This window comes from Orcinus orca, chromosome 16, assembly GCF_937001465.1.
Source record: "Orcinus orca chromosome 16, mOrcOrc1.1, whole genome shotgun sequence".
Lineage (NCBI taxonomy): Eukaryota > Metazoa > Chordata > Mammalia > Artiodactyla > Delphinidae > Orcinus > Orcinus orca.
The window spans coordinates 50969565-50979968 of NC_064574.1; the positions used below are offsets into that span (position 1 = coordinate 50969565).

At 44.3% G+C, this 10404-nt stretch overlaps 1 protein-coding gene across 3 annotated transcripts in view; it reads right to left on the minus strand.

Moving 5' to 3' along the window:
• Positions 1-1947, minus strand: part of MEIOB (meiosis specific with OB-fold) — a 29342-nt gene extending 27395 nt beyond the window's left edge. The window contains exon 1 of one of the 3 annotated variants that reach the window (XM_049699647.1): positions 1760-1947. The gene's annotated coding sequence lies outside the window, so the exon portion shown is untranslated. The remainder of the gene's footprint in view (positions 1-1759) is intronic. The other 2 variants (XM_004270321.4, XM_033429177.2) reach the window with 2 other exon arrangements.
• Between the last annotated feature and the right edge of the window lie 8457 nt (positions 1948-10404).

Below are 10404 nucleotides of genomic sequence, written 5' to 3' on the forward strand. Positions count from 1 at the left end.
TCAAGGAGAAGACTTTCCTACTACCCTCCTTCAAGTATCCCCCAGCCTCTATTCCCTCTCTTAGCATTCCTAATTCATAATTGTTGCTTGTGTGCTGTCTTTCTCCCTCATCACAGAGTAGGGTCTATGATGATAGGCTGTAATGTGAAATTATTGCTATAATTAACTTTTTGGATAAATAGAATTTTAGTTAACAGCTAATTTTACATTTATATCCAGCATTTAAATTATAGAAACAAGTACAGTTTATATCCTGCTATTCTAGATAAACAGAGCTTTCAAACAGCTCAGCAATGATGGTCCTATAATTTGCTATTTTACTCTGTGCTGGGGCTACTACAGAGAAGTCCTCTTTATGTGGTTATTTCTATACATGGAAATCCCCCCAAACTTTCATCACAAACCAAAGATTTTCTAACAAACTTTGACAAAATTGGTCACCTCTCACAGAGGGGAACAGTCGCTCAATTATCTTTATAAATCCATTTCAAAAAAGTAGATTTTACTCCTCTTACTGCTTCAATGGGAACTCAGCAAGTTTTGCACTTTTTTTAAGTTTTTTTTTTTTTTTTCCCGGCCCCATCGTGTGGCTTGTGGGATTTTAGTTCCCCAACCAGGGAATGAACCAGGCCACGGCAGTGAAAGGGCCAAGTCCTAACCACTAGACCACCCACCAGGGCACTCCCTGTATTTTGAAATTCTAGAAGAACGCTTGTTAATAACCTTTCAAGGTAGTTTCAAATTTTCTAACTAAAAGCTGTTTTGAAAAAAAGAAGAAGAGAAAGAGAGAGAAAGAAAGAGGGAGGGAGGAAGGAAGGAAGGAGAGAAAAAGAAAGGAAGGAATGAATGAAGGAAGGAAGGGAGGGAGGAAGGAAGGGAGGAAGGAAGGGAGGGAGGAAAGAAAGAGGAAACATGCATGACTTGCATTCAAATACCATTTCCCAAAGTTTATCATTTCACGCCCTCCTCACACTTTTGCACCTTATAGATGATAAGCCCAGCGCTTGGCAAACAGGGATTGAAATTGGTCCCTTTGAAACCCTGAGGTGAAATGCGACTCTTCTCCCTATTCACTCTGTTTTAAAATGTATTCTGAAGATTCCAACTCTATGACATTCCGGAAAAGGCAAAACTGTAGAGACAGCACACCACCTAAAGTTGCGGGAGGGAGGGGTGAGTCGTGGGTAGGGAGTTTCCGAGGCAGTGAAACTGCTCTGAAGGATCCTGTAACCCTGTGTGTCCTTAGGCATCTGTCAAACCCACAGAATGTCCAACACCAAGCGCGAACCCTAACGTAAGCCAGTCTCTGGGGGGAACTCATTTTTGAGTCACTGCAGGACGTGGGTATATATCTCGCATAATTACACCCCCGCGTCTGCACTCGCCGCGCTCTACGCGGACGTCCACACTCTAAGGTGTTCTGCGTGTTTCTACGTGACTGTGTCCCCGCGTGTTTGGACTAGAAGCCGAGGTCACCTGCCCGCTTCGCATCCGGGCGTGTTCTACGAACCCTAACCCGCCGGCTTCCACCGCGCGGGGAGACGGGGGTGGCCCGAGGGCCGGCCAGGACTCGGGGCCGGGGGCTCGGCGCAGGCCTCGCCTTCGTCACCACCCGCCAAGTGCGCGGGCAGCTGGGAGGGGAGGCCGCTCCCACCGCGGACGCCGCAGCCCTGAGATCCGCCCTCAGGAGCGGACGAGAGCCAGCCATCCGCCGCCCACAGCCGCGCGGGACCCGCCGCCCGCCGCCACCGGGCTTCACCTCAGGCGTCCGCGCCGGCTTCTCCCGGGAGCGCTCGCTTAGCCGCTCCTCGCACCTGGACAGCGGTCCGCCACCCACAGGCCCCACCCGGCCGCTTCTCCACAGCGCGTTCGGCCCACAACCCAACAGCTCGACTACGGTCGCGCGACGAACGCCGCGCGACCGTTAGCGCAGGCCCCGCCCCGCCTCGCGCTGGCCCCGCCCGTCCCGAGAGCCGACTCCACCCACGCCGACTCTGCCCCGACTCCGCCGACCTCAGACTTCGCCCCCGAATCCGCCCCGAATCCGCTCTCCCCGCCCCACGAGCTCCGACTCCACCCACGCCCGGGCTCTGCTCCGACCCCCCAGCTCCGACCCCCCCGCCCCCCCCCCCGAACTCCTATTCCACACACGCCCTGACACCCCCAGAGTTCTAACTCCTATCCCGCCCCGCCCCTGCGTCCTGACTCCGCCCTCGACCCTGCCCTGTTCCCTCGGGCTGCATTGAGGGCCTCCGTCCTTCTGGAGTGCGGGTCATGAGGAGCGAGACTCCGGGAGGCTGGGCGCGAGTGGTTCCCGTTTCTTTCCTTTACCGGGGCCCCAAGCCTGTCCTCCAGACTCGAGGACCCTCCGGGGCGGGAGTCCGGGGTGCTAAGAACCAGGCGCCCAGGAAGATGCTGGGGATCTTTTCTGCTGAAACACGGCAGAAATGCAGGAGGCGTTGCTATAGAAAGTGCAGCAGCTGAATGCACACCTACAAACAAGTGCTAGTGAAACCGGGGAAATCTGGAAAAGACTGGGTGTGTCTACTTCAGTAACCTAGTTGTGAGCTTGCAGGATGTTCTGATTGGGGAGAAGTGGATCAAGTGTAGCAGGGATCTCTATTTTTTCTTATACTGCGTGTGACTCTATCTCAAAAGAAGAGTGCATGGAAGAAAAGGGTGCATGATTGCTCATAAGGCTTTTAGAAGGGGAGTGGGTGCTGGATGCAGACCCTGTCACCTGATGGGGGAGTGTGAAGGAAGGCCAGGCTGCTAGAACAATAACGATAAATACTGATGACGCTATTTATATCATTTCAGATATATACATATAGATATACACTATAAGTATAATTTGATGTGCTAAATATTGAGCTTAGGTGAACCTGATAAAACATCGCTAGATTTTTAGTTAGTACCATTTGGAAATCTTTTTAGTCTGACTTATAAACTAATTTTTGTTAATAGAGTACTAATCAGGGGCAAATAAGTTAAGAGCCAATAACAAAATCCTTTAAATTTGTCACCAACGACTGTCCACATGTAGCATTACTTAAATTATTGAGCTTCTTTCTTTAAAAGGAAAAACAACTTTGATACTTATTAAACAACCATATACGACAAAAGAAAAATACAACATCAGGGGCAAGTCTTATGTAGTTATCAAAACATAGTGTTTTTTTGTTCGTGTGTGTGTGTGTGTGGTTTTTTGTGGGGTTTTTTTGGCAGTGCTGTACGGTTTCCAGGATCTTAGTTTCCTGACCAGGGATTGAACTCAAGCCCCAGCAGTGAGAGCACCGAGTCCTAACCACTGGACAGCCAGGGAATTCCTTCCTTTGTTAGTTTTTAATTTCCTAAATAATAGTGGAAAGGAAAATGAAGTACCTGCATTCCCACCACTTAAGATTTAATAGAGGGCTTCCCTGGTGGCGCAGTGGTTGAGAGTCCGCCTGCCGATGCAGGGGACACGGGTTCGTGCCCCGGTCTGGGAAGATCCCACATGCCGCGGAGCGGCTGGGCCCGTGAGCCATGGCCGCTGAGCCTGCGCGTCCGGAGCCTGTGCTCCGCAGCGGGAGAGGCCACAACGGTGAGAGGCCCAAGTACCGCAAAAAAAAAAAAAAAAATTTAATAGAGAAAGCTTTAAAATTTTTTCCATATTCCTTTCTAGTCTTTGTCTTCACAAGAACTTGCGTTGATCTTCCCTAAAGATTTTAAGTCAATTCTAAAGAAAAAAAAAAAAGGTATAGAAATAGTTTGCATGCACTTTTCATTTGAGCCTCAGTGGGGGAATAATATTTTAAATTTTTGTTTTTATTTTTTCATATTTTAGCAAAGTAATTTTTGCTGAAAGCTATCTAAGATTAAGCAAGCATAGTCAGCCTCACCAGGATACAACAGGCTTTTCATAAGACATGCTGCTTCGAAACACAAGCCTGAAAGAGTGGGATTGTTTGATGTTAATAATAAAATTGGGACCCCCCCCTCCCTCGTTGAGTAAAGCATTCATTTCTTCCATTTTTTTATAGCAATTCTGTGAACTTGCTTTTTTCTTCACAATAGAATTAACTTAATACATTTTGGATGGATGTGAACAGAAGCAAGGACAGGGAATGCCTAGCCTTGCCACTTGATGTAGAAGTCGAGGGTGAGTGAACAAAGGTCAGCACTGAAAAATACTTGTGTGTCTGGCTAAAGAAATGGCGTGAGGCTACACTCGTCACCTCCCGGGAGCATGCCAGCCGTCAGACCATCAAGGGGCATGTCACAAAGGCGTGACAGGGAAAACATGTAGTAATCAACTTCACACGTACTAATTGGTGGGGAAAAAATGGACAATTCTTTTAATGAATTACAAGACCACCTTTTATTTATTCAACAACAAAATAACTTTTCTAAAGTTGGTCCAGTGATTACAATATCCCTCCCAGGAGCTGAAATGCAGGCAACTTAATTATTAGTCTCACTCTCCACTCTTCCGTCTGTAATGGGACCAGCCAACATTTAAACAGATTGTACAACAAGGACCTACTGTATAGCATGGGGAAATGTACTCAGTATTTTGTAATAACCTATAAGGGAAAAGAACCTGAAAAATATATATATGTATATATATAACTGAATCACTTTGCTGTACACCTGAAACTAACACAACATTGTAAATTAACTATACTTCAACTAAAAAAAAAAAAGAAAATCAATTAACCATAAAAAAAAAACAGATGTAGATGCACTAGCATTTACAGATACTTGTGTAAATTTTTGCAAAATTTTTCTGAAGAGAAGCGAAGTAACCCGTGAATGAGGTTGGAAAAACTAAATGTGGAAATCGGGTTTAGAGGCAAAATGGAGCAATTGAAGAGCTACTGGAGCACATGAGAGGCATTTGGGTGGAGCCAGATTCAGGAAAATTTGAAGTTGCATCGGAAAAGAGAGCATTCATAAAAACACAAAGCAGTAGCAACTCCGGAGTAACCTGAGGACCACGAGCCCAGGAATGTTCCCTGCAAACTGCTGAGTCAGGATTCAGGAGCTGTGGGAAGAACAGATTACTTCTCAAGTCCGAGGGACTCAAACAACAACAACAAAAACTTGATTTGTTCCCCGAGCACAGTAACTGAGAGGGGAAACTGTAAACGTTGGCGAATGAATGGAATTAGTAAGGATCAGGGTTTAACTACAAAGTGAAACGGAAAAACCTACTAAGAGCCTGAAATACGAGCTGATCTACAGTAAATAAACTAAACTGAGTCAGGAGCAGGGTCTGGAACACAGTCACACCTCGTTTTATTATGATTTTCTCTCTCTTTTTTTTTTATACATTTATTTTATTTATTTTGGCTGGGTTGGGTCTTCGTTTGCTGCGCGAGGGCTTTCACTAGTTGTGGCGAGGGGGGGCTACTCTTCATTGCAGTGCACGGGCTTTTCATTGCGGTTGCTTGTCTTGTTGTGGAGCACAGGCTCTAGGCGCAGGGGCTTCAGTAGATGCGGCACGTGGACTCAGTAGCTGTGGCTCACGGGCTTAGTTGCTCCGTGGAATGTGAGATCTTCCCGGACCAGGGCTTGAACCCATGTAGCTTGCATTGGCAGGCAGATTCTTAACCACTGCACCACTAGGGAAGTCCCCCAATAAAGTACTTTTAAATTAAGTTATGTACATTGTTTTTTTTAGACATAATGCTATTGCACACTTAATAGACTAAGCATAGTATAAATAGAACTTTTATATGCACTAGGAAACCAAAACATTTGTGCGACTCAGTTTTATTGCGGTGGTCTGGAATCGAGCCATGGTGCCTGTCATTTGGTGTCTGTGGTCCATGCTATGTATTGCAGTGTGTCCTTTCTGTGCCCTACATGCCTGCTGTGCACTGTACCAAAGAGAACGTGTTGAGGGAAGGAGAGCTGGAGGAGAAGGAGGTCATGAGCACACAAAACACAGGCTTCCATTTGGGGAAAAGAACCCGGCTGCCCCCAGCCCACCCCACTGGAGGGTTACTCCTGTGACAACATTAGGAAGGCCCACCTCTCTGGAGGGCTGTCCTGGGCCAGTTTCACCACAGTTTATGTTAGACATATACAATTTTTTAAACCTTCTGAAATTATTGCAAACAACTTTACCAGCTACATTGCAATGAACCACATCACTGACCTCTCAGCTTCCAGCTCCATAGTGCCACCTGGCTGCAGGCATCTCTGCCCACTAGACAGACCAGGTGGAGCTAAGCTCAGGGCACCTAAAACTAAACTCAGAAGCTCAGGCCGGCCCTTCTTCTTCCCGTTCTGTCATAAACGTGCACTAGTAACCCAAGCTCAGAGCCTGAAATGTAGCCTTGCATCTTCCACTCTACCTTCACCTAATCAGCTGTTGGGTTCTATTTTTCTTTGGAAAATCTTTCTTTCTTTCTTTTTCTTTCTTTCTTTCTTTCTTTCCTTCAACTTTTTAATTAAATTTTTATTGGAGTGTAGTTGATTTACAATGTTGTGTTAGCTTCAGTTGTACAGCAAAGTGAATCAGTTATAACATACATATACATATATCCACTCTTTTTTATTTTAGATTCTTTTCCCATATAGGCCATTACAGAGTATTGAGTAGAGTTCCCTGTTCTATATAGCAGGTTCTTATTAGTTATCTATTTTATATATAGTAATGTGTATACGTCAGTCCCAATCTCCCAATTCATCCCACCTCGCCCCCCATCACCTGGTAACCATAATTTTGTTTTCTACCTCCCTGACTCTACTTCTGTTTTGTAAATAAGTTCATTTGTACCCTTGTTTCTTTAGATTCCAGATATAAGCAATTAATTTTTTAAATTAATTTTTATTGGAGTATAGTTGGTTTACAATGTTGTGCTAGTTTCTGCTGAACAGCAAAATGAATCAGTTACACATATACATATACCCACTCTTTTTTAGATCCTATTCTCACATATTTAGAAAACCTCTTGAACCTGCCCTGGTCTTCCCATTTCTGTTGCTTCATTTTGCCCAATGGCGTCACCTTGGAAGCTTACCTCTGCCTGGTCCAGCCCCCCTACACCCTACTGCTGCATTAAGCTCCCAGCTCCCATCCCAGCATTCCCCTGCTGTGAAATCTTCAATCCTGCCTATCTTACGGGGCCCAGCTTTTTCTGTAAGGGGTCATCATATAAAGGGCACTGTGGACCAGATGGTCTTGTCAGAATGACTCAACTCTACCTGCATAGTGTAAAAGGTACCCATAGGCAATACCTGAACAAACGAGCATGTCTGTGTCCAATAAAATTTTATTTACAAAACAGGCAGTGGGCCAGATTTGGCCTGTGAGCCACTGTTTACAGATCCCAGGATTAAAATAACAATTCCTTAGTTTGGAATTCATCACTTTCTAGAATTTGGACCCAAATTAAAACTCTAGCCCTCTTTCCCACCATTTCTCTAAAATATGCCTTTTCTCCCCAAGACTTTTAGAGAGGTAATGAATTTCCCGCACTGCAAATATACAAATACTTTTACAGATACAGAACAGCTACTGGTCCTGAGACAACAGTCTTTATTCCCATGTTTTTCATTGTCAGTGAGGCTGACACTCAGCACTTCATTGTTACTTCTAGAAGACATTTTTAAGAGCTACCCCGCATGAAACCACCACACCATCGTGAATGACGACTGCCCAATTAGGTGACTTTATAGTCCAAATTACTCCAAGCTAAGAGTATGGGTGCTTGGGAAAAGCCAATTTCCACATGCAGCCCTACGCTTTCCTTCCTCTGGGTCCAAATCCCAGATTTTGTTCTATGTTCGGTTTATTTTGCATGTTTAGGAATCTGCTCAGAGCTCGAGAGCCTGTCTGTGTTGTCCACACATTGGGCAAATGTTAAAGGAAGCAAGAGGAAACCTCAATTACGAAAGACATTTTTGTTTTTAATGATCACTCTGGGATAAGTACCATGGATATTTCTCAACATGCTTAATTTCAGTGCACGTTAGTCAGAGTTCTCTCATCTTAGCTGTTTTATTGCACAGTTGTCTAAAATGAGAAAATAAATGAATCCTAGAAACTAAAACTCAGGCTGTGCGGTCAAAATTTCAGTTTTGCCACTAATTAGCTGTGTCGGTCAAGACTCTCTGAGCTTCATTTTCCTTGTGTGTCAAATAAAAGGTTTGGACAGATCCAGTGGGACAGAGATGAATACGTAAGTCCAAACCCTGTGGGAAAATGCTGTCTATTTATTTGTGTATATGTTTGTCTCTCCTAGACTGAAGCTTTTGAAAGCTTGTTCATGTCAGAATCCTCTCATTGCTAATGTGGCAACTTGCACAGAATCATTCGATAATCATGAATAATATCAACCTCTAAAATGTGGCAATGCTGAAAAGGGGGAGGGGCATCTTGCTCACTTGGGGTGTATAGAGGTTGCTGCATGTGATGAGGGGAGATCAATTAGATTTGTATTTTAGGGCTTCTTCAAGTTCTTTCTAGTTCTAACTTAGTCTGCTGTAACAATCTTAGAAGAGTTATTCTACTCGATGTAAAATGTAAATAAACATGACTCCTCCCCCACCCCCTTTTATTTTAAACTCATAAGAGTCATGGTTAGTGTACTCATTCCTATGAAATAATGGATGGGAAATCATAGAAGGTTACATTCCATTGATAACCATCACTAAAATGGGTTGCAAAATACCATAACAGGTATTCCTGGCTGATAGTATTTTGCGGCCAGGCAGCCTATGAAAACAAGTTGAAATGGCTCTACCATTCTCCTTTTCAACTCAACTTTCCCTAAATTAACCAGATTCTAGTACACAAAAGAAGCAGAGAACCCTCACAAGTTTCCTGGGAATGTCAATGTGTCTGTCCTTCCTTGGTAGAGCTCAGATGGAAACGGCCACGCAGGGTCCTGCAGCCTCAGCATCATTCTACTGGTGTCACCAAGTTCCACTCAGGGGACACCCACAGGTCATCAACTGAGAAATTCTTTCCCTCGAATTGGTTTTCTACACTTTTAAGATCACTTTTTTTGTGGGGGGAGTGGGTCTCAATTGAATTGTTAAATGTGGTAGGAGGCATGGAAATGCCACCAAGTAATGAATGTTCCAACCTGGTGCCACAATCAGAGTGAAAGTTGTGAAGGAATTGTGACGGCCTTCGAAGTGGCTTAGGAAACAGGGTGTGATGAGGGAAATAGGGCTTTATGAGGTATTAAAATAGGCATAATCCTAAAATTAACAATGGGAGTTATGGGAAGGGCTGGGCAGTAGGATGGGGAATGGAGGAGAAACATCTAGTCCACAGGCAATGGAATCATGCAAACTGAAAAATGAGCCTCAACAATGAGATGCAACTTCACATCCACAAGGATGGCTATTATTAAAAAGACAGACAATAACAAGTGTTGGCAGGGATGCAGAGAAAACAGAACCTTCCTATGTGGCTTTTGGGAATGAAAAAGGCACAGCTGCTGGGAAAAAGAGTCTGGCAGTTCCTCGAACGATTTATCATAGAGTTACTGTCTGGGACTTCCCTGATGGTGCAGTGGTTAAGAATCCGCCTGCCAATGCAGGGGACACAGGTTTGATCCCTTGTCTGGGAAGATCCCACAACCTGCAGAGCAATTAAGCCCTCATGCCACAACTACTGAAGCCTGCACGTCTAAAGCCTGTGCTCCACAACAAGAGAAGCCACTGCAATGAGAAGGCTGAGCACCGTAACAAAGAGTAGCCCCCCATCGTCACAACTAGAGAAAGCCCGCACACAGCAACGAAGACCCAATACAACCAAAATAAATAAATTAATTAATTTTTAAAAAAAGAACTGGAAACATATGTCCACACAAAAAGTTGTACATGAGTGTTCATAATTCATAATAACCCCAAATGGAAACAATCCAAATGTCCCTGAACTGACAGATGGATGGATGTACTTAGAAATAGTGAAAATGGTCTATCCATACAATGGAATATTATTTGGTCATAAAAAGGAATGAAGTACTGATACCTGTTACAGCAAGGAGGGGCTTGAAACCATTATACTAAGTGAAAGAAGCCAGTCACAAACTGACACACATTATATGATTGCGCTTATGTGAAATGACCATAATAGGCAAATCCGTAGAGACGGAAAGTATATTAATGTTTGCTTAGGGTTAGGGGGAGGGAGAGAAAGGGGCAAATTACTGTTTCGTGGGTATCAGGTTTCTTTAAGGGGTGAGGAAAATGTTCTGGAACCAGATAGTTGCACAACTCTAACTATACGAAAAACGGTTCAATTGTATACTTTAAGAGGGTGAACTGTGTGATATGTGAATTATATCTCATAAAGCCATTATTTTTTTTAATTGAACTTCAAATTTCCTCATTGTTCTTGTCGAAACTATGATCCAGGCAACTGTGAACTTCTCGGCATTGGAAAACCCAACA